Source organism: Mastigoproctus giganteus, chromosome 3 (assembly GCF_048544385.1).
Source record: "Mastigoproctus giganteus isolate SK-2022 chromosome 3, ASM4854438v1, whole genome shotgun sequence".
Classification (NCBI taxonomy): Eukaryota; Metazoa; Arthropoda; class Arachnida; order Uropygi; family Thelyphonidae; genus Mastigoproctus; species Mastigoproctus giganteus.
Genome location: NC_143577.1, coordinates 133,071,157 through 133,097,064, shown reverse-complemented (window position 1 = coordinate 133,097,064; position 25,908 = coordinate 133,071,157). Strand labels below are relative to the sequence as shown.

The 25,908-nt window shown below is 39.3% G+C and overlaps 1 protein-coding gene across 1 annotated transcript in view; it reads left to right on the top strand.

Moving 5' to 3' along the window:
• LOC150088278 (protein adenylyltransferase SelO, mitochondrial-like) overlaps window positions 1–25,688 on the top strand; it is a 471,795-nt gene extending 446,107 nt beyond the window's left edge. The window contains exon 14 of the mRNA XM_090370666.1: window positions 25,492–25,688. The gene's annotated coding sequence lies outside the window, so the exon portion shown is untranslated. The remainder of the gene's footprint in view (window positions 1–25,491) is intronic.
• Window positions 25,689–25,908: the final 220 nt, after the last annotated feature.

Below are 25,908 nucleotides of genomic sequence, written 5' to 3'. Positions count from 1 at the left end.
TTCTTCAGTTTCATTTTCTGCCTACACCAAAGTTCGCAACAATTGTAAAGTAGTTATTAATCAGTCCAAACTAGAGTTTGAACAGGCTAAGAGTAGAAAACTTGCTTCTTGCTCTAATGGTAGCCGAGCATTCTGGTCTCTTGCCAAAGCTATTGGCCGCAACTTTTGCCCAACTCTGCTCTCACCTCTGTCCAAACCAGATGGTTCTGTTGTCACTTCAGCCAAGGATAAAGTTGACCTGCTAGCATTCCATTTTTATTCCAGGTCATGTATTAATGATCTTGGTAAAACACCTCCCACCATTCCCAATATGCTACATTCAATGCCTCCTGTGGTCTTCCGTCAAAAGGATATCAGAAGGATTTTGATGAATCTTGATGCTAATAAAGCTCCAAGTCCTGATGGTATTTCTCCACTTGTTCTCAAAACCTGTGCTCCTGAACTTACTCCTGTTCTTTGCCGCCTTTTTTCATTTCTTATTCCAAAGGTGCTTTTCTTTCTGCTTGGAAATTTGCTCATAGTCAGGCAGTTACTAAAAAGGGTGACAAATCCCTCCCATCCACTTATCATCCCATTGCAATTACTTCTACTCTTTCTAAAGTAATGGAGAAATCAATTAACCACCAACTCTTAAACTACGTAGAAATCTTCCGTCTGATCAACGATCGCCAGTATGGATTCTGTCAGTGTCCATCCACTGGTGATATTCTGGCTTATGTTACCCATTTATGGACTAATTCAATGAAATAGTTGCTCTTGACATCTCAAAGGCTTTTGATCGTGTTTGGCATAAAGATCTTCTTAAGAAGCTTCCTTCTTATGGTTTGCCAACTGCCTTTAGTAATTGGTTATCCAGTTTTCTCTGATCGATCACTGAGGGTGATGGCAGATGGCTCTCTGTCTTCTAACTTCTCCACTAATGCCGGTGGCCCCCAAGGTTCAGTTCTTTCCCCCACTCTTTTCCTCTTGTATATTAATGACCTTCTTCCATTGACTGGAAATGCTATCCATAGTTTTGCCGATGATAGCACCTTACATTCCACTTTCCATTTTGAGAAACCTTGTCCTGCTCAATCAGCTTCAACTTCTCGATAATCTACTACCAATTCCTTAAATGCCGATCTTCAGGTAATTCTCCAGTGGGGCAAAGAGAACTTAGTTGATTTCAACCCTTCTAAAACTCAGTCTTGTCTTATATCTCGCAAAAAGGATTCTTTTGCTCCTATGCTTATCTTTAGTGACACCCCAATTTCTAGGCAAAATGATATATCTCTTTTGGGGATTACCCTGACTTCTAATCTGTCTTGGCACAAGCACATTACAAATATTGCTTCCTCTGCATCTAAAAAACTTGGTTTTCTCTTTCGCTCTCGGCGTTACTTTTCTTCCAAACAGCTACTCACTCTGTATAAATCGCAAATCCGTGATTTATACAGAGTGATTGTTCCAAAATATGGGGTGGTGCCCCGAAAACCTCTCTCAGGCTTCTTGATTCCATTCAGAAGAGGGCAGTTAGGTTAATTAATGATTCATCTCTAATAGAGTCTCTCCACTCACTTTCTCATAGATGTACTGTTTCTGATGCATGCCTCTTCTAAAGATACTTGCATGGGCACTGTTCATCTGAATTGGCTTCTATAATTCCCGCTCTCTCTTTCAAAACAGTCCGAACACGTATCGCCACCAGCCGACATCCATGTACTGTCCAACTTCAAATCCACAGAACCAACTTTTCATCTTCCTCATTTATTCATTCAACTGCCGAATGAACTGCCTTATATGAACGAAGGTTGTTTTCTGGAACAACCTTCGTTCATATATATATTTCCTGAAAATTACAATCTACAGAAGTTCAAGTGCAATGTCAACAAATATCTTCTTTCGTCTTCTCAACCTCCAACCCAAGCATAGTACTAAGTACGATAGGTTCTAATACCTCTCGTGTTTGGGGTTCACATAAAAAAAAAAAAAAATCTACAAGTTCACAAGAGTCATTACTAACAGATTAGAAAGAATACTTGATGAGAATTAACCAAAAGAGTAAGCTGGCTTTAGGACTGTATTCTCAACTGTGGATCACCTTCACGTAATATCACAGCTAACGGAGAAAGCAAATGAATATAAAACACCATTATGCCTGGCATTTGTGGATTATAAAAAGGCATTTGACTTTATACACCATAAGGCAATGTTTCAGGCACTGGAAAGACAAGGCATAGATACCCCATATATTATGATTTTGAAGAAAATATATGGGAATGCTCCCTCCTTGATTAGACTAGCAAAGACAGTACTAAATTTAAAATTGAGAAAGGGTTCGGTAAGGAGACACAATATCCTCGAAGTTGTTTACTGGTTGCAGAAAGGTGTCAATGTGAATGGAGAATACCTAAACCATTTACGATTCTATACACTTCCAAAGTTGTGAAGTCCTTTTTCAATCACCCTGTATTAACCTCAGATGCCCAGTTGTTCTGCAATATATATGTTTTAAAGTAGTAAAGAATAAAAAAAAAAAAAAAAAAAATACAAAAGCAATAAAAAAACTTCCATTGCCTGTTTTGTATTGCTTTTTAGCATTAGCATTAGTAGAGCCATTTGATGCAAGAAATCAAGCTTATACAGCATCAGCCAAAAAAAATAAAAAATAACCACTTCCACTTAACCCCTCTGTTCGTTCGAAATACCTGTCCAGCTGAGCCTTAAACTTATTTAGGCTATCAACTTCCACCACAAGGGATGGAATTCTGTTCCACCAACGAACCACCCGTTGGCTAAAGGCAAATTTCCTCACGTCTATCCTACATCTGTCCTTCCTCAATTTGAATTTATGCCCTCTCAGGTGATTATTCTGAACAAGAGGAAGAATCCCATCAGCATTGAGCATGCTCAAACCATTCAAGGCTTTATACACCTCTTTCAGATCACCTCGCCGGTGCCTAGTCTCCAGACACTGCAATTTGCAAAACTTAAGCCTTTCTTTTTAAGAGCAACCCTTTGTTCAATTCACTAATCTTGTTGCCCTTCTCTGTACTCTTTCCAGAAGCTCTACATCCTTCTTGAAATGAGGCCTCCAGACTTGTATACAGTATTCAAGGTGTAGCCTGATCATTGCGTTATACAAGGGAATAATCGCCTCCTTATCCCTGCTAGAAAAATTCCTATATATCATCAACAATACACCATGAGCTACTCTTGCAGCCCGTCTGCACTGCTCAGAAAACTTCATATCTGCCTGCACAACCACCCCCGGGTCCCTTTCATTCTCTACCACTGTCAATGTAGTACCACAGAGTTGATACGTTGCTCTGGGTTTGCTGTTTCCCATATGTAGTACTTTAAATTTGTCAATGTTAAACTTCATTTGCCACCTCTCAGCCCATCTGCCCTACCTTTCCAGATCCTGTTGCAGTAGCGTATTATCAGTAGTGCCCTTGACAACCCTGCCAACCTTCGTATAATCTTCAAATTTTTACATTAAGCTTGATATACCATAATCAATATCATTTATAAATACAGAAAACAATAATGGATCCAATACTGAACCCTGAGGGACTCCACTTATAACATTAGTCCACGATGAGCAGTGTCCATTGATTACCACTCTCTGTCTTCTCCTCCTCAACCACCCCTTTATCCATAGCAGCAATTTGCCTCCAATGCCACACTGCTCCAATTTGTGCAGCAGTCTTCCATGTGTAACAGAATCAAAAGCCTTCCTAAGATCCAAGTATATAATATCAAAGTTATTCCCTGCATCCAGTTATTTTGTGACTGCATCATAGTATCCAATCAAATTGGTCAGGCAAGACTTCCCCTTAACAAAACCATGCTGTGTCTGAGCTGTAACTGAAGTCTTGTCTAGATGATCCTGCAGTGCTTCTTTAACCAGTGCTTCCATTAATTTTCTGGAAACAGAAGTTAAACTAACAGGTCTATAATTACTTGTGTTGCCCTTTGATCCTCCTTTGTGAATTGGGATCACATTTGCACATCTCCAGTCCATGGGTACTTCCCCTGAGTCCAAGGAAGTTCTCATAATTATGACTAAGGGTTTGCTTACTTCCTTTGCTGCCTCCTTTAATATAACTGGATAGATCCCATCCACCCCATGTGCCTTTCTTGTATTTATCTTCAACAATTTCTCCTCCACTTTACTCTCAGTTATTACAAGATTCTCTAGCTTACTGCCAGAGTTGAATACATCTCTGGCATTCCCCTCGCTGAATAACTCCTCATGTGTGAATGTTGATGCAAAATATTCATTTAGTTTGTTAGCTACCTGAGCAGGATCATCAACAGTTGACCCATCGATATCAAGTGGACCAATCTGATTCATCCCCTTCCTTCTAGAGTTTACATAAGTAAAGAACTCTTTGCTGTTTTTCTTTGCATCCCTTGCCAAAGATTTCTTGTAATCTGCCTTTGCCTGCCTAACCTCCTTTGTAACTTGGTTACAGATCAACTTGTATCTATCATGGGCTTCTGTGTCACGTGTTAATTTGTGTTTATCCCATGCATTTTTCTTCTCTGCCATATGTCTAATTAGTTCATCTGACATCCACTTAGGCCTAAACCCTGAACAATATTTCTTAGTTGGTATGTGAAGCCTAGTAGCTTCCAAGATAAGTTCTTTGAATGCTTCCCATTTTGAATTTGCTGTTGGTAACATCATCAGTTGGTCCCACTGTATCGAATTTAAATACTGTCTCAGTCCATCGTAGTTGCCTTTACAAAGGCAATAACCCTTCCCTTTACCCCTAATGGTAGTTACCTCTTAGAGTAAATCCCACCAACACACTGTGATCACTGCCAACTAGTGGTTCATTTACCTGCAGATTCTTAATGCATGAAGAATCACTACTGATAACCAAATCAAGAGTATTACTCCCCTCTAGTTGCCTCCCACACATGCTGATGTAGAAAACAGTCATCCAATAAATCCCCAAAAGCCTTGCTAGTTTGTGAGTGACCAGCCCCCAAATTCCACTCAATATCTGGGAAATTAAAATCCCCCATTATAAGACTCTCTGATTTACTGGCCCACTCTATTTCCCTGTACAGTTTCTTATTATACTCATCAGAGTCATTTGGCCTATAGCACACTCCTACTCTCAATTTTGATCTCCCAATGCTTAGGTCACACCAAACTGACTCGACACTGCACTGTCCAGCAATGTCGACTGGCTTCACTTCCTTGGATTTTATGTATTTCTTAACTAATAGCATAACCCCTCCTCCTTTCCTATCCTGTCTATCCTTTCTGTAGGCATTGTACTCCCCAAATTCCAGTTCTGCATTCCTTATATCTGTGTGACCCCACGTCTCTGAAATCCCCACAATATCTGCCTTTGATGTTTTGAGCAATACCTCAAATTCATCAAATTTATTTACTAAACTCCTAGCATTGGTGTACATGCAAGTATACATGCACCTGTTCTTTTTCTTAGCTACCCTAACACAACCCATGTGTTTATTTGTACCCCAATGATTCCCAGCAGTCTCTGAAATAACCTGCATCTTATTTTACAGACTGTGGCTCATTCCAATAGAAGCAGTGCAAGAATCACTTTCACCTCTGCCAGTGGCTACTTTTAATCTATTAGTCCTTGTATCCCCCCAGTCTAGTAGTTTTCCGACCCACCTAACACTGCCTCGATAGCATCAGCAAACATTCTTGCACCCTTTCTATTTAAGTGTATCCCATCCTTGTAGAAGCAGTCTCTCCTGTTAACAAGTACAGACCACACTGAAAAAAATTCTACCCCTTGAGCCTTGCATAATCTTTCCAGGGCCGAATTGATCGACAGGGCTCTCATTATATACTCCCTCCTATTGTGTCTGGGCAGAATTGCAGACTCTTTCAAATTCAACCCTAATTCACGGCTTTTTTTCAACAGTGACCTGTAATTGTTAAGTAATTCCGCCGGTCTCCTACTCTTAATATCATTAGTGCCAACGTGTACAACTATATCACCTTTTGTGCCCTTAAAAGATGATATCCGCTCTACAGCGTCATCAACCTTTGCCCCTGGCAGACATACCCTGGTCCTGTTCCACCTATGCTTTTTACAAAGCATGTTTTCCGTTTCCCTGACAATGGAGTCACCAACAACTACTAGTTCCTTTGGGACCAGCGCATTCTGCCTTGGGGGTTGCCGCTTTTGATAATAAGTTATTAACATTCTTTTTATGAGATTAAGCCTCCATGCTGAACATAGATTAGTTGTATTGTGATTATGAACCAAATTTAAAAATATTCTTCCTGTATCTATTTAATTATGCTTACACAAACTCTATATCCGTAATTTGTCTTAGATTTTTAAATATAATTTCTAAATCCACAGTAATTTTTCAAGATACTCTTGTATATATATATATATATATATATACATACACACACTGATACTGCATTTAAAATTCCATAAGAACTCAAAGTTCTGTTAGAACTCATATGCACAATGCCTATCCATTTCATAAGGACCTTGCAGAAGTTTGGGCTATATGCAATAACATATACAAAAATATGTAAATTATAGAACACATATGTTGTGTGTACCTTGTACAGGAATGCACTAAAGCTATGCAACCTGACTTGTGCCTGATTCAAATCATTGGCATTGGGGGAACAGACAGGATCTTGCGGTGTGATTGTTGGTTCACATGTAGTAGATTGCACTTATCTTCAAATGCTTGATGAGTATTCAAATTGCTGTCATTTGATTCTTTAACAAATGAAAAAAGTCCAAAAAAAACATCTATACACAAACAATTAGTCACAGCACAAAGGTGATGAATTAACGTGCTCAAAGTCTGGAATAGGTAATCAGGTGTGTTCATGTTCATTGCCAAATGAAAGAGCAGTTAACCTCTGTATTTAATGCGGGAAGATCTCAAATCATCAATACCTATACTGTGTGAAAGTACAAGGAATGCACTATTGAGATTAGAAACCTTCACTGAAGCTGTTGATCTCAAAAATAGTCTGTATTGGTGTTGGGAATGCAAAGGATGGATGCAGGACTGTTAGTGAGTCATGTGGTTTGATGAGCCACAATTTATGCTTCTTATCACTATAGAGAGAAGAACAAACATATGGAGGAAACCACATGAGGCACTGCCTCATGTTTTGTACTGATAGTAGAGGCTGCTGAAGGAAGTATATGGTGTAGGGCAGTGGTTTTCAACCGGGGTCCGCAACAACATTCCAGGAGTGCCACGTAATTTGGGTTTAAGTTACTTAAACTTATTATTATTTTTTAATTTATATGTTTATTTCATTATAAAAATTTGCACAGTATCTTTTTAATTTTGTGGTGAACTATAATTTATGTTTACTTAGTGCCTCTGTATAAAGAATAAAATTATATACTGTATATATATATAATTTGTATTATGAAATGTAATTTTTATAATTATATTATTGTAATAAATATCATATAACACACACACACACACACACACAGAATCAGATCTAACAGGCAGAAAATTGAGTAGGGGTGCCGCAAAATAAAATAAATTACTTAGGGGTGCTGTTATTTAAAAAAGGTTGAAAACCGCTGGTGTAGGGTATGCTTTCATTCCATGTTCCTGGTCTCCTGATTCCACTGGAGGGCACTATGTGAATTCCAGAGCATATTTAAACAATGTTGTGTGCACTCCTATGGACAGGAATACTTTCAAAATGACAATACAACCATCTATACGAAATTATGTGAAAGAGTGATTTTTGGAACACGTACAAGACTTCAAGCATCTACCCTTGCCAGCCCAGTATCTAGATCGCATCCCATTGAGCATCTTGTATGATGAATTGGAAAGGCATTTTAATCACTACTGTCTTCTCCTGTGTCATTCCAGAAATTGAGGTCAGTTTTGTTATACAGGGTGTTTCAGTTAAACGTTTCAGAACTTCTAAGAGGGGTAGGGTACATCCTGACAACTCGAAATCATATAGCAATGTGGGGTCAGAAATGCTTTCCTGAAGCGGTGTTGTACACAGAAGCACCATAAAGAAAAGAGACCGTAAGTGAGAAATCATTTTAATAATACATGAAAAGAAGCAAAAGGTACATGGATTAAAGTAAGTGTTCGAAGTTTCTTCCACGGGCTACAATGCACGCCTCACATCTCCGACGCATGGACATCCGAACATTCTGGAATACTCCAGGCGAATTTCGAATTTCTTCGGCAGCTACTGCGATTCTTGCAACCAGCTCCTCAGCATTGTCAACAGGGGTGTCATAAACTAGCGATTTCATATGACCCCAGAAATAAAAATCAAGACATGATAGGTCGGGTGACCGAGCAGGCCAACGCACGGGACCACCACGTCCGATCCACTGTTGACCAAATGTGACATCCAGGTAGTTACGAACATCTCTGCTATAATGGGCAGGGGCTCCATCGTGTTGGAACCACATTGTCTGTTGCGTCGATGCAGAAATCTGTTCATCTCTCAAAAGTTGTGGCAACACTTGCTGCAGAAAGATCAAGTAGATAGGTCCGGTTAGACGACACGGTAACAGGTAAGGTCCGATGAGGTGATCTCCCATAATACCGGCCCATACATTGACCGAAAATCGAATCTGTGCTGCACGACGTCGTATTGCATGCAGGTTCTCGACCGCCCAGATATGGTCGTTATGCGTGTTGAAAATTCCTTCCCTTGTGAAGGAATTTTCACGGTCATATGATATCGCTAGTTTATGACACCCCTGTTGACAATGCTGAGGAGCTGGTTGCAAGAATCGCAGTAGCTGCCGAAGAAATTCGAAATTCGCCTGGAGTATTCCAGAATGTTCGGATGTCCATGCGTCAGAGATGTGAGGCGTGCATTGTAGCCTGTGGAAGAAACTTCGAACACTTACTTTAATCCATGTACCTTTTGCTTCTTTTCATGTATTATTAAAACGATTTCTCACTTACGGTCTCTTTTCTTTATGGTGCTTCTGTGTACAACACCGCTTCAGGAAAGCATTTCCGACCCCACATTGCTATATGATTTCAAGTTGTCAGGATGTACTCTACCCCTCCTAGAAGTTCTGAAACGTTTAACTGAAACACCCTGTATAAATGGCCTAATATTCCTTATGTCACTTTTCAGTACTTTATTGACTCCATGATGCATCGAGTTGGATCAGTGATTCAGGTGAATGGCTGTCCAATATGCTGTTAACTCATGGTCCTAATATGTGAAAGAGTAATTTTTGGAACACGTACAAGACTTCAAGCATTTACCCTTGCCAGCCCAGTATCTAGATCGCATCCCATTGAGCATCTTGTATGATGACTTGGAAAGGCAACAACATTGTTTAATATAGTGGTGGCAGTGTGTATATACACAGTAGACTTACAGTTATCTTGAATTTCAGTAAGTTCAAATTCAAGATAATTGAAATTATTTCAATATTCTTCAGTATCCCAACCTCCATTCTTCCCTCAAAACCAACATAAGAATAATGCTTTAAAATTCTTGTTCATTCTTGTTCTTTAAAATTCAGTAAGTTGAGATTTTTGTGAATCACGGAAACACTGTGTAAAATAACAGTGTTTCTCTGCAGGTTAAATCCCAACAAATTTTGGTTAAGGAACTGTGTCAGTACATTCATTACAAAAATTCACATGCTGCCTTTCACTGAAGCACTGATAAAATCATGTGATCTTCTCTCAGCAAGTGTAACATGAAATGTTCTTTCATCTGCAGTACTTCTGCCTTTTTAGAATGAACTGTTGCATTTCCAAGTATTATGTAAAGTTAAAGTTATAATACTGCACATTATGCATAAAATGAGCACATGATTTTGTCATGTGAAATACCACAGTGCTGGCCTATTTTCTGTTTAACTTGTTGCTTTAGTTGAAATTTGCAGAATTATATAGCATGGTACCACAAAGAAAACTATAATGTTGGTTGCAGATACACAAAGTGTAATTGTTGTTGAAGCCAGGATTTTGCCTGATATTCTCTCATCCTATCTATGAAATAAAGATGGGCTTTGAAATGTCAACTCTCAAAGTGAAGTGAAGTGAATGAGAAGTGTAAGTTTTTTTCAGATATAGACTAATGAGTATTAAAGTAGTTTTCTCTCTGCCAAGAAGACGCCTCCATAGCCAGGTGGGCAGGAGCAGCAGTGCGTAGCACATGCCTCTTGATTAAACCATGGTTCAAGCCTGTGACTACCAAATACGGAAGATGTGTGAAAGGTCAGAGAATGACCATCGCATATCCCCAGAGCAATATGGCCTTAGTTGCTAATGCTCCTAAAAACCAAATAACAACTTTGCCAAGAAAAGAACATTCATTTTACTGGTTTAAAATAAATTGTTTAGAGGCTAAACAATTTATTTTAAACCTTTATATTTCAAATTCAGATTTAAAGGCAAGTAGCAGATGGCTGGTATAACTCCAAAAAAATGCATACTATCATTTTAGAAACATATGCAGAGAAAGTTCTTTTATTAGTGATGAAATCTGTAATAAATGAAGCAAATATTTATCTGAATTTAGATTACAGAATAGTTTAGGGCTTAAAGCCTCAGGTTACGTAGGGTGTTAACTGACATACAAGTTAGTGTAATTGCATCATTTCTGTACATAGCCAACTACTTAAGTAGTTGTAAATTGGCATCATTAAGTATATCTCATATTATGAATACCTTCACAATGAGTTGCCATGATATTGCATTACCTTGAATAAGTAATGCTTCACCATAGGAGAAGATTATTATTACTTATTCTCAGTGGATACCATCACCCATACAACACTGTTTCAGAGCTTATTGGCTCCTCGTCAGTGGGTGGGCAGGTACCCTGGTATTGCAATGATGACACCCACTGATAAGGAGCCAATAAGCTGCGAAACGATGCCGTATGGGTGATGGTATCCACTGAGAAAAAGTAACAATAGTCTCTTTGCATTAGCATTAGTAAAGGCACATGATGCAATAAAGCAAGCTTATATAGTACCAGCAAAAAAAAAAAAAAAAAAAAAACCTTCTTAATTCCCCATCCACTCTCACCAAATGTTTGTCTAGTTCTGCCGTGAACCTATTTAAGCTGTCAACGTCTACAACAGATGGAAGTTTGTTCCAGCAATCAACAACCCGCTGGCTAAAGGCAAACTTCTGCACATCTATCCTACAACTGTTTTTCCTCAATTTAAGTCAACTTGAGTCTGGCTGAACGTTTGAGCCAGCCTCAAGCCTTAGAACACTGAGCACTATTCGCTGACTTGGTTCTGTGTTAAACAGTACCCACCCCATAAAAGCATCTAGATTACCTCATGAACACACAGTCTTATGAAAACATAACATAAGACTAAATATTTGGTAAAGATAATATTTTTCAGTGACCATCTTCATTGCAGAAATGAAGAGAAAGAGACCAAAGAGTGCTCTGAAGGATGGTACATAAATCCCCTCGGTTATTAAATATTGTCAACCAACTCAGGGTCATCGTTGTTGTCAGTATTGTGTTTAATGACAGTTTGCCTACCGAAGCCAAACTGTGTCTGTTTATAGTTTATTTGCAAGTAGCATATCATTATAGGTGTTGAATTGTATCCTTCCATACAGGCCAATATGATTCCAAGAGAATAAAAGTTCTATATTTACATCATTTCCTAGGAAATATGATAAATCCTGTGCAACGTTCAACCTGGAGAATGACTGAAAAATGTTTGGTTAAATATAGGAGGCAGTCAACAAGTAAATAACAGACCGTAAGTAGAGTATGACAGGATGAGCACTGGTAGAGTTTTCCCCAATAATAGGAAGAGATGTGTAAGATGGGTCTGCCCAATTCTCAGTCTTGTCAATACCACTTCCTCTTGTCTGTTTTGTAGAAAGCCAGGGGGCCATAACTTTATCTGGTGAAATTTATAGCTGGTATCACTTTTCCAGATCTGTGACAAGTTTTTTTAACAGGCCTTGTGAATAGGCTTATAGTCAGCGTAAAGGAACCTGAGGATGTTGTGTAGGAGTGAGTTGAGGGTGTTTAGTGGCAAGGTCAGCATTTTCATTTCCTGGAATGCCAGAATGGCCAGGATTGACTGCAGGAGAGTAACTGGGAGTGAATGCATTTCAAGGTAGGATGAGAAATTCTTCCTTATGGAAATTATGCAGAGAAAAATCAGTGTAAATTAGTTCATAAATTCAAATTGAGGAAAGACAGATGTAGGATAAATGTGCGGCAGTTTGCCTTTAGCCAGCGGGTAGTTGGTTGGTGGAACAGACTTCCATCCTTTGTTGTGGAAGTTGATAGCCTAAATAAATTTCAGGCTGAGCTGGACAGGTATTTGGAACGAATGGAGGAGGGGTAAAATGGGAGCAGTGTTTTTTTTTGGCTGATACTGCATAGCTTGCTTTCTTGCATCATATGCCTCACCTCTACTAATGCTAAATGCAAGATGAAAAGATTGATAACCTTTCTTAAAGAATAATAAGCTTTTGCTAGGAATTGTTGATAAGATCAATAACCTTATCAAGTGCTAAATTCATGGCTTGTAGTTCAACAGCAAAGAGACTGAATGCTACCAGTAATGAGGCTGTAACTGTAAATGATGGAAAAACAACAGCATCTACCATACCGTCAATTTTTTCAATTAATCAGTATATATTTGACTGGCATTGGCGTTCAAGGTAGCGTGAACTGAGTACAACTTTGGTTAATTTACTGCATATAGACATTATGATTTTGCATTAACTTAAATATCTGTAAATTTTCCTGCAGTCTGGGGCTTTTTCCCTGAATCTTTATTAAGTATTAAACTACTAAACACTATATGATATCTCTCATATTGTAGACTTAATTGGGTTGTCAGCTGGTTGGCCAAATAGTCTTCTCTATTAGGGAATCGTTACTTATTCAAAGCATAACTGAATAAATAACTCATAGTTAAGGCAATCACTATATGAAACTAGCATTAGCATTAGTAAAGGCACACAATGCAAGAAAGTAAGCTTATATAGCATCAGCCTAAAAAAAAAAAAAAAAGAAGGAAAAAACCTGATTTCACCCATCCACTCGCTCCAAATGTTTGTCTAGTTCTACCTTGAATCTATTTAAGCTATCAACTTCTACAATGACAGATGGAAGTTTGTTCCAGCAACCAAGGACCCACTGAATAAAAGCAAAACATCTATCCTACAGCTGTCTTTCCTCAATTTCAATTTATGCCCTCTCAGGCAATTCTTCTGAGCAAGAGCAAGAATCTCATCAGCATTGAGCAAGCTCAAACCAGGCTTTATGCACTTCAATCAGATCACCTCGTAGGTGATCTGATTGAGTCTCCAGAAGCTGTAATTTGCAAAACTTAAACCTTTCTTCTTAAGAGCAACCCTTTGTTCCATTCACTAATCTTGTTGTCCTTCCCTGTACTCGTTCCAGCAACTCTACATCCTTCTTGAAATGAAGCCTCCAGAACTGTATACAGTACTCAAGTTGTGGCCTGACCATTGCCATATACAAGGGGATAATCACCTCCTTATCACTGCTAGAAAAATTCCTGTATATCATTAACAACAATAATAACATTAGTCCACAAAGAGCAGTGTCCATTGATTACCACTCTGTCTTTTATTATTATTATTAGCCATATAGTGTAAGGAAGCATGAGGCTTATGATGCACCAGCCATAAAAAAAAATTTCTGAGTTATCTTGAGAGAGAGAGAAGTAGAAGCGAATCATCAAGAAAGAGAAGAATAATGATATCCAGCTCAGGATACCTGTGTATGGCAAGCCCATACTCACAGATGTGAGCCCATGGGACATGTCCCACTCAACCATCCCCTTATCCATAGCAGCAATTTGCTTCCAATGCCACACTGCCCCAATTTGTGCAGCCCTCTTGAATATGCATCACTATCAAAAGCATTTCTAAGATCCAAATATATGATATCAAAATTATTCCCTGCATCCAGTTCCTTTCTGACCACATCATAGTATCCAACCAAATTGGTTAGACAAGACTTTCCCTTAACAAACCCATGCTGTGTCCGAGCCATAACTGAAATCTTGTGTAGATGATCCTGCAGTACTTCTTTAACAAGTCTAATTACTTTTGCTGCCCTTTGATCTTCCTTTGTGAATTTGAGTCACATTTGCACAGCTCCAGTCCATGGGTACCTCCCCTGAGTCCAAGGAAGCTGTCATAATTATGGCTAAGGGTTTGCTTACTTCCTATTGCTGCTTCATTTAATATAACTGCATTGATCCCATTCTCCCCAGTTGCTTTTTTATGTTTATCTTCAACAATTTCTCCTCCACTTTGCTCTCAATTATTACAAGATTAATCTAGCTTACTTCCAGAGTATAATTCACATCTGTCATTCCCCTCCCTGAATAACTCCTCATATCTGAATGTAGATGCAAAATACTCTTTTAGTTTGTTAGCTAGCTGAGCAGGATCATCAACAGTTGTCCAATCAATATCAAATGGATCAATATGATTCATCCCCTTCGTTCTATAGTTTATATAAATAAAGAATTCTTTGCTGTTTTTCTTTCATCATTTGCCAAAGATTTCTAATACAGTAAACCCCCGCTATTCGCAGGGGTTACATTCCTGAGAAATTCCACGAATACCGAAAACGCAAATACTGAGTTATGGCTCCCATAGTAATAAAGGGGTTCCGTTCCAAAGTATGAAATATATAAGAAAAACTAGTCTAAAATTTTGTCTATGTATGTATTATATGTACCTTTATAATATGACTATGTAGATATACAGTAGCCGCCTCCGTAGCCAGGTGGGAAGGAGCAGCAGTGCGTAGCACACTCTTCTTGATTAGACCTGGGTTCGAGCCCGTCACCACTAAATACGAAGGATGCGGAAAGGTCAGGGAATGACCACCACATACCCCTGAAGCAATATGGCCTTAGTTGCTAATGCTCCTAAAAAAAAAAAAAAAAAACAAATAACAAACAGCCTATGCATATACTTGTTCCACAATTAATCCCCAGTCTCTGGAATCCCATGCATCTTGTTTTCCAGGCTGCTGCTCATTCCAGTAGAAGCAGTGCAAGAATCACTTTCACCTCTACCAGCAGATACTGTTGATCTATTAGTCCATATATTGAAGGAAGGGGATGAATCAGATTGGTCCACTTGATATTGATGGGTCAACTGTTGATGATCCTGCTCAGGTAGCTAACAAACTAAATGAATATTTTGCATCGACATTCACACATGAGGAGTTATTCAGCAAGGGGAATGCCAGAGGTGTATTCAACTCTAGCAGTAAGCTACAAAATCTTGAAATAACTGAGAGTAAAGTGGAGGAGAAACTGTTGAAGATAAACACAAGAAAGGCACCCGGGGTGGATGGGATCTATCCAGTTATATTAAAGGAGGCAGCAAAGGAAGTAAGCAAACCCTTAGCCATAATTATGAGAACTTCCTTGGACTCAGGGGAGGTACCCATAGACTGGAAATGTGCAAATGTGACCCCAATTCACAAAGGAGGATCAAAGGCTGACACAAGTAATTATAGACCTGTGAGCTTAACTTCTGTTCCAGGAAAATTAATGGAGGCACTGGTTAAAGAAGCACTGCAGGATCATTTAGACAAGACTTCAGTTATAGCTCAGACACAGCATGGTTTTGTTAAGGGGAAGTCTTGCCTGACCAACTTGATTGGATACTATGATGCAGTCACAAAAGAACTGGATGCATGGAATAACTTTGATATTATATACTTGGATCTTAGAAAGGCTTTTGATACTGTTGCACATGGAAGACTGCTACACAAATTGGAGCAGTGTGACATTGGAGGCAAATTGCTGCTACAGATAAAGGGGTGGTTGAGGGGGAGAAGACAGCGAGTGGTAATCAATGGACACTGCTCATCGTGGACTAATGTTATTAGTGGAGTCCCTCAGGGCTCAGTGTTGGGTCCATTATTGTTTTCTGTATTTATAAATGATATTGATGATGGTATATCAAGCTTAATGTCCAAGTTTGCAGATGATACAAAGGTTGGCAGGGTTGTCAAGGACACTACTGACACTATGCTGCTGCAACAGGATCTGGAAAGGTTGAACAGATGGGCTGAGAGGTGGCAAATGAAGTTTAACATTGACAAATGTAAAGTACTACACATGGGAAACTGCAACCCCAGAGCAACGTATCAACTCTGTGGTACTACACTGACAGTGGTAGAGAATGAAAGGGACTTGGGGGTGGTTGTGCAGGCAGATATGAAGTTCTCTGAGCAGTGCAGACGGGCTGCAAGAGTAGCTCATGGAGTATTGTCAATGATATACAGGAATTTTTCCAGCAGGAATAAGGAGGTGATTATTCCATTGTATAAGGCAATGGTCAGGCCACACCTAGAGTACTGTATACAGGTCTGGAGGCCTCATTTCAAGAAGGATGTAGAGCTGCTGGAACGAGTACAGAGAAGGGCAACAAGATTAGTGAATGGAACAAAGGGGTGCTCTTACGAAGAAAGGCTTAAGTTTTGCAAATTACAGTGTCTGGAGACTAGGCACCAGCGAGGTGATCTGATAGAGGTGTATAAAGCCTTGAATGGTTTAAGCATGCTCAATGCTGATGGGATTCTTCCTCTAGCTCAGAAAAATCACCTGAGAGGGCATAAATTCAAATTGAGGAAAGACAGATGTAGGATACACGTGCGGAAATTTGCCTTTAGCCAGCGGGTGGTTGGTTGGTGGAACAGACTTCCATCCCTTGTGGTGGAGGTTGATAGCCTAAATAAGTTTAAGGCTCAACTGGACAGGTATTTTGAACGAACAGAGGGGTGAAGTGGAAGTGGGGTTTTTTTTTTTTTTTTGGCTGATGCTGCATAAGCTTGCTTTCTTACATCAAATGCCTCTACTAATGCTAATGCTAATGCATATATCCCCCCAACCTAGCAGTTTTCTGACCTACCTAATACTGCCTCGTTAGCATCAGCAAATATTCTTGCACCCTTTCTATTTAAGCGTTTCCCATCTCTGTAGAAGTCTCTCCTGTTAACCAGCACATACCATGTTGAGAAAAATTGCACCCCTTGAGCCTTGCACAATCTTCCAGAGCCGAATTGATCAACTAGGCTCTCATCGTATACTCCCTCCTGTCGTGTCTGGGCAGCATTGTAGGTATTCTCAAATTCACAGGTTTTTTTCAACACTGACCTGTACTTGTTAAGCAATTCTGCTGGTCTCCTACTGTTAATATCATTAGTGTGAACATGTGTTCTCCTATGGTGAAGCATAACTTATTCAAGGTAGTGCAATATCATGTCAACCCCTTACCACGTGTACGCCGTATCCAAAAATTTGATTACTTCATACAGCATGTCCCACTCACTCTTTCTTACTATTGAATACATAATGAATTGTCAAACTAATAGAGCAAACTTATCTGCAAAACGATCTAAACCTCCCAAGCACTTCCTAATATACGTGGTCTCAATTCTAATCTCAACGATGTCCATTTCCACTTGCAGTCTGCCAAACCCCATGTACTTTTTCTGACAGAATCTCAGTTATCAGTTGATTCAACTACTGCTCATCTCAGATGACCAAATTACTCGCTGTATGATTCCTTTAGCCTCAAATGTGGTACTAGTGCATATGTCCATTCTGATATTCCCCGTCAGAGACTTGGAAATTTGGAATCTCCTCTCTATGATCTTCTCTGGCTCAAAATCTCTCTACCTCATTGTGTCAAATTCATCTGTTGTCTCTGCCATTCTCCCAACTCCACTAATCACTTGGAGCTCTTTGACTTCCTCTCTTTGCAACTTGACTTTCTCCAGTCCAATTTTCCTAACAGTGAGGTAATTTTCCTTGGTGATTTTAATGTTCACAACTCCAGCTGGCTTCCGTTTTGTCGTCATACTGTCCCAGCAGGTCGAGATGCTGATGCTTTTGCAATTACTAATGACCTAGCACAGATTGTTTATTTACCTACAAGAATACCACACATTCCTAATCACTACAGCCAATACGCTTGATCTTTTTCTCACAAACAACTCTTCTAAGTACACAGTCAAAGTGAGAGGTCCTTTAGGCACTTCAGATCACAACTTGGTAATTGTCTCTTCTCCAATGGAACAGTTATCTCATGGCTATTCCCAACCTCATGTTGTTTGGCATTACAAGAATGCAAAATGGGATGACCTGCATGATTTCTTTTCTTCTTTTCCTTGGTCGGATTACTGTTTCAAAACTTCTGATGTCAACGTTTGCTCAGATCGTGTCAGTGAAATTATTCTTGCAGGAATGGAATCCTTTATCGCACCCTCCACTTTCAAATCTCGTCCTTTATCTAAACCTTGGTTTTCCAATAAATGTGCTAAGACTGTTCATCAAGAGAAGAATGTTGCATATCGTAATTGGCTTGTTTTTAATTCTTCAGTTTCATTTTCTGCCTACACCAAAGCTCGCAACAATTGTAAAGCAGTTATTAATCAGTCCAAACTAGAGTTTGAACAGGTTAAAAGTAGAAAACTTGGTTGCGAGGTTAGCCTGTGCGGACGTTGCTACTTGAAGCTCCTGGAACAGAGAAGTTTTTCCTGATTTATTTTCTTATTTATTAGCTTAAATTATCATATTAGCTTATTTTCTAGAGTAGCTTTATATTCATAGTTACGATACTTAGTTTAAAGTTTAACTTAGACAGAGATTTTGTAGGTATTACTTAGTATCGGTAACGGTATCAAATCCACGTGTTACAAATTGAACGAGAGGTCTTTTTTTAACCAAATTTAGTCAATTTATTAACCAATTGTTATGTCAAATTATCTTCTATAAGTAGATTATAGACCTAGTCAGGATCCTTAGTTTATTCTAAATTGAGATAGCGAGATTTGGAAGCTAATCAATACTTACGAGTCCGTAGAAGTACCGTTCGAGAATGCCCGCCATTTTCACACAATAGCATAAGCTTAGTGTAGCATAGTGCATAATATAATATTGTCAATTAATCAGTAAATCTATTAATCTTGATAAACTTTATTGTCAATTAAATTGTATTTTTAACTCTATATATATATAACGACTTAATCGTAACAAATAATTAATACATAACTATAGTGGTACACGTGATACGGAAGTTGTATAAAGGGAACTCGTAGAAAACACGAGATACCGAAAAAAAAAAAATATATATATATATATATAACATAACTGTTTTGGGATATAACTTAAGGATTTAATTTTTGTTTTGAAATTTTATTGAATTAAATCGGAATCATGACTCTGACCAGAGCAGCAAAGCAAAAGGCTCAAGCTAATGGGAGTGCTGTGGTTCAGGGGAGAACTGAGGGGGGCAGTTGCCCTCTGAATCACAGTCTTAAAATGCACTGTTTGCTTGATGTTTGCGGAGCAGTCGGGTACGGGACATGATACTGGAAAGGGGGATGTCTTTGTGTGTGCACGATGTAAGGAGTGCAAGGAAATTAGGCGACAACTCAGCGTTGTTATGGGCCTTTATGAGAGCTTGAAGGACAGGGTGGATGCCCTCGAAGGAAATAAATTGAGGGGCCCATCAAACTCTCAGCTGCCCACATCAACGCCAGAGCTTGCACTTGGTCATCAGGCAACACAGAGGCAGCCCCCTAGGCAGAATGCGCTGGTCCCACAGGAACTAGTAGTTGTTGGTGACTCTATTGTCAGGGAAACGGGGAACATGCTTTGTAAAAAGGATAGGTGGAATAGGACCAGGGTATGTCTGCCAGGGGCAAAGGTTGATGACGTTGTAGAGCGGATATCATCTTTTAAGGGCACAAAAGGTGATATAGTTGTACACGTTGGAACTAATGATATTAAGAATAGGAGACCGGAGGAATTACTTAGCAAGTACAGGTCACTGTTGAAAAAAAGCCGTGAATTAGGGTTGACTTTGAAAGTGTCTGCAATTCTGCCCAGACACGATAGGAGGGAGTATATGATGAGAGCCTTGTCGATCAATTCGGCCCTGGAGGGATTGTGCAAGGCTCAAGGGGTAGAATTTTTTTCAGCCTGGACTGTACTTGTTAACAGGAGAGATTGCTTCTACAGGGATGGGATACACTTATATAGAAAGGGTGCAAGAATTTTTGCTGATGCTATCGAGGCAGTGTTAGGTGGGTCGGAAAACTGCTAGTTGGGGGGGATACAAGGACTAATAGATTAACAGTAGCCACTGGCAGAGGTGGAAGTGATTCTTGCACTGCTTCTATTGAAATGAGCAGAAACCTGAAAAACAAGATGCAGGATATTTCAGAGACTGCTGGGAGTCATTGCGGTACAAGTAAACACATGGGTTGTGTTAGGGTAGCTAAGAATAGAAACAGGTGCATGTATACCTGCGTGTACACAAATGCTAGGAGTTTGGTAAATAAATTTGATTAATTTGTGGTATTGCTCAAAACATCAAAGGCAGATATTATTGGGATATCAGAGACGTGGTGTCACACAGATATAAGTAATGCAGAACTGCTATAGGCCTAATGATTCTGATGACTATAATAAGATATTGTACAGGGAAATAGAGTGGGCCAGTAAATCAGAGAGTCTTATAATGGGGGATTTTAATTTCCCAGATATTGACTGGAATTTGTGGGTTGGTCACGCGCACACTAGCAAAGCTTTTGTGGATTTATTGGATGATTGTTTTCTACATCAGCATGTTTGTGAGGCAACAAGAGGGAGCAATACTCTTGATCTGATTATCAGTAGTGATTCTTCATGCATTAAGAATCTGCAGATAAATGAACCACTAGGTGGCAGTGATCACAGTGTGTTGAAGTGGGATTTACTCAAGGAGGTAACTACCATCAGGGGTAAAGGGAAGGGTTTTTGTTTTCGTAAAGGCGACTATAATGGTCTGAGACAGTATTTAAATTCTATACAGTGGGACCAACTGATGATGTTACCAACAGCAAACTCAAAATGGGAAGCATTCAAGGAACTAATCTTGGAGGCTACAAGGCTTTACATACCAACTAAGAAATATTGTTCAAGGTTTAGGCCTAAATGGTTGTCAGATGAACTAATGAGACATGTGGCAGAGAACAAAAATGCATGGGATACATACAAATTAATGGGTGACATGTAAGCCTATGATAGATATAAGTTGGTCTGTAACCAAGTCACAAAGGAGATTAGACAGGCAAATGCAGACTACGAAAAATCCTTGGCAAAGGATGCAAAGAAAAACAGAAAAGAGTTCTTTACATATATAAACTCAAGAAGGAAAGGGATGAATCAGATTGGTCCATTGGATATTGATGGTTCAACAGTTGAGGATCCTGCTCAGGTGGCTAACAATCTAAACGAGTATTTTGCATCTACATTCACGCATGAGGAGTTATTCAGGAAGGAGAATGATGCAGGTAAAGTAAACATTGGCAGTGAGCTGGATGATTTTGTAATAACTGAGAGGAGAGTGGAGGAGAGACTGTTGAGGATAAACATAAAAAAGGCACCTGGGGTGGATGGGATCTATCCAGTTATATTAAAGGAGGCAGCAAAGGAAGTAAGTAAACCCCTAGCCATATTATGAGAGCTTCTTTGGACTCAGAGGAGATACCCATAGACTGGAGATGTGCAAATGTAACCCCAATTCACAAAGGAGGATCAAAGGCTGACACAAGTAATTATAGACCTGTTAGTTTAACTTCTGTTCCAGGTAAATTAATGGAGGCACTGGTTAAAGAAGCACTGCAGGATCATCTAGACAAGAATTCAGTTATAGCTCAGACGCAGCATGGTTTTGTTAAGGGCGCGTCTTGCCTGACTAATCTGATTGGATACTATGATGTAGTCACAAAAGAACTGGATGCAGGGAATAACTTTGATATTATATATTTGGATCTTAGAAAGGCTTTTGATACTGTTGCACATGGAAGACTGCTGCACAAATTGGAGCAGTGTGGCATTGGAGGCAAATTGCTGCTATGGATAAGGGGATGGTTGAGTGGCAGAAGACAGAGAGTGGTAATCAATGGACACTGCTCGACGTGGACTAATGTTATTAGTGGAGTTCCTCAGGGTTCAGTGTTGGGTCCGTTGTTGTTTTCGGTGTTTATGAATAATATTGATGATGGGATATCAAGTTTAATGTCCAAGTTTGCAGATGATACAAAGGTTGGCAGAGTTGTTAAGGACACTACTGACGCTATGCTGCTGCAACAGGATCTGGAAAGGTTGAACAGATGGGCTGAGAGGTGGCAAATGAAGTTTAACATTGACAAATGTAAAGTACTACATATGGGAAACAGTAACCCCAGAGCAACGTATCAACTCTGCGGTACTGCACTAACAGTGGTGGAGAATGAAAAGGACCTGGGGGTATTGTGCAGGCAGATATGAAGTTCTCTGAGCAGTGCAGACGAGCTGCAAGAATAGCTCATGGTGTCTTGTCAATGATATACAGGATTTTTTCTAGCAGGGATAAGGAGGTGATTATTCCCTTGTATAAGGCAATGGTTAGGCCACATCTTGAGTACTGTATACAGGTCTGGAGGCCTCATTTCAAGAAGGATGTAGAGCTGCTGGGACGGGTACAGAGAAGGGCAACAAGATTAGTGAATGGAACAAAGGGTTGCTCTTACGAAGAAAGGCTTAAGTTTTGCAAATTACAGAGTCTGGAGACTAGGCACCGGCGAGGTGATCTGATAGAGGTGTATAAGGCTTTGAATGGTTTGAGCATGCTCAATGCCAATGGGATTCTTCATCTTGCTCAGAATAATCACGTCAGAGGGCATAAATTCAAATTGAGGAAGGATGGATGTCGGATAGATGTGCGGAAATTTGCCTTTGGCCAGCGGGTGGTTGGTTGGTGGAACCGACTTCCATCACTTGTTGTTGAAGTTGATAGCCTAAACAAATTTAAAGCTCAACTGGACGGGTATTTCGAACGAACGGAGGGGTGAAATGGGAGTGGTGTGTTTTTTGTTTTTTTTTTTTGGCTGATGCTGAATAAGCTTGCTTTCTTGCGTCATATGCCTCTACTAATGCTAATGCTAACTTGCTTCTTGCTCTAATGGTAGCCGAGCATTCTGGTCTCCTGCCAAAGCTATTGGCCGCAACGTTTGCCCATCTCTGCTCCTACCTCTGTCCAAACCAGATGGTTCTGTTGTCACTTCAGCCAAGGATAAAACTGACCTGCTAGCATCCCATTTTTCTTCCAGCTCATGTATTAATGATCTTGGAAAAACACCGCCCACCATTCCCAATATGCTCCATTCAGTGCATCCTGTGATCTTCCGTCAAAAGGATATCAGAAGGTTGATGAATCTTGATGCTAAGAAAGCTCCGGGTCCTGCTGGTATTTCTCCACTTGTTCTCAAAACCTATGCTCCTGAACTTACTCCTATTCTTTGCCGCCTTTTTTCACTTTCTTATTCCAAAGGTGTTTTTCCTACTGCTTGGAAATTTGCCCATATCCAGCCAGTTCCTAAAAAGGGTGATAAATCCCTGCCATCCAATTATCGTCCCATTGCAATTACTTCTACTCTTTCTAAAGTAATGGAGAAATCAATTAACCGCCAACTCTTAAACTACGTAGAAACCTTCCTCTGATCAACGATCGCCAGTATGGATTCCGTCAGTGTCGATCAACTGGTGATATTCTGGCTTATGTTACTCATTTATGGACTAATTCAATGGAAAGGTTCGGTGAAACACAAGTAGTTGCTCTTGACATCTCAAAGGCTTTTGATCATGTTTGGCATAAAGGTCTTCTAAACAAGCTTCCATCTTATGGTTTGCCAACTGTTTTTAGTAATTGGTTATCCAGTTTTCTCTGATCGCTCACTGAGGGTGATACTAGATGGCTCTCTGTCTTCTAACTTCTCCACTAATGCCGGTGTACCCCAAGGTTCAGTTCTTTCCCCACTCTTTTCCTCTTGTATATTAATGACCTTCTTCCATTGAATGGAAATCCTATCCATAGTTTAGTTTTGCCGATGATAGCACATTGCATTCCACTTTCCATTTTGAGAAACCTTGTCCTGCTCAATCAACTTCAACTTCTCGAAAATTTCTTACCAATTCCTTAAATGCCGATATTCAGGTAATTCTCCAGTGTGGCAAAGACAACTCAGTTGATTTCAACCCTTCTAAATCTCGCAAAAAGGGATTCTTCTGCTTCTATGCTTATCTTTAGTGACACTCCGATTTCTAGGCAAAATGATATATCTCTTTTGGGGATTATCCTGACTTCTAATCTCTCTTGGCACAAGCACATTACAAATATTGCTTCCTCTACATCTAAAAAACTTGATTTTCCTTTTCGCTCCCAGCATTACTTTTCTTCCAACTAGCTGTCACACTGTATAAATCGCAAATCCGCCCTGCCATGGAATATTGTTCCCACATCTGGGTTAGTGCCCCCAAAACCTCTCTCAGGCTTCTTTATTTCATTCAGAATAGGGGAGTTAGGTTAATTAATGATTAATCTTTAACAGGGTCTCTCCACTCGCTGTCTTATAGACGTACTGTTTCTGCTGCATGCCTCTTCTACAGATACTTTCACGGGCACTGTTCTCTGAATTGGCCTCTGTAATTTCCGCTCTCTCTTTCAAAATAGTCCGAGCACGTGCTGCCACCAGCCAACATCCATTTACTGTCCAACTTCAAACTCATGGAGCCAACTTTTCATCTTCCTTGTTTATTCATTCAACTGCTGTTTTCTGGAACAACCTTCCTTCATACGTATTTCCTGAAAATTACAATCTACAGAAGTTCAAGTCCAATGTCAACAACTATCTTCTTTCGGTTTCTCAATCTCCAACCCAAGCAAGGTACTAAATATTATAGGTTCTAATAGCTCTCGTGTTTGGGGTTCACATAAAAAAAAAAAAAAAACTTGTGATGGTATTCACAATATGAGATATACTTAATTATGCCAATTTATAACTACTTAAGTAGTTGGCTATGTACAGAAATTATGCAATTGCACTAACTTGTACGTCAGTTATCTGAATTTCTAAATGATTACAGTGAATGATGTGTTCAGCACAGTGACTTTGAAAGGTGATTCCTTTCAAGGTAGTAAGTGTATTACAGCATGCTTAACTTTGCTTTTTGTTGACAATATAAATAGAGCAAAGAAGCTTGTCACTCATGACAGCTGATACATAAGTATTTTAGAATATGGTTTTAATATTGTGATATACTAGCCCATGTTTGAGTTGCACAGAAACCTATCTCAAACTGCCTTTGCAACATAGATCACTTTGAGATAAATGTCATCAGCCCTTATTTGCCGATATCTTGTTACATAAGCATCATATTAAAAATTTGTTTTGAACATTTTCATTTCTTTTTTGTCAAAGGAGTCGTTTATTGGCTAATTATGCAGCATATAATATGTGCGGGTGCCCATGTGTTTGGTAATGCACTAGAATAACCAGTGCTTTGTTTAATATTATTGTTTAAATGTTCTTTTATAATTTTAGCCAGCTTTGACTCTCCTCCAACCTTTACTATATACTTATTGTTGTTTGTTTTTTTTTTTTTTTTTTTTGTATTTTTCCTCGCTCCACTTTAGTAATTTCTCCTCTTACCAGTAAAGCCACAAGGTACAAGAAATAGCACTTGCAGATGAAGTGGTAATTGTAGCATCATTGTTATCTTGCCATTTTTATGACGATGTTGGCCTCAGCCACTTTGTTGGTGGCCATGCATCTGAATATAATCAGTGCTTCTGTGACTAATGTCACTTTGTCAAATGAAAGCTTATACATGTATAGGTATTTTTAATATTCAAAATAATAAAATATATCAAGTTATGATGGTTGCATATTTAAGCGTTTAATGAATGTGAGTCCAAGTGTATATTTCAGCAATTACAGTGCAAATTTCCAAGGTAATACTCATGTGTACAGTATAAGGGATGAGTGATAAGAATTTTGTTCACAACATGAATGAATATCTGATGAGTTCCTGTTTCCATTAGTGACATTAC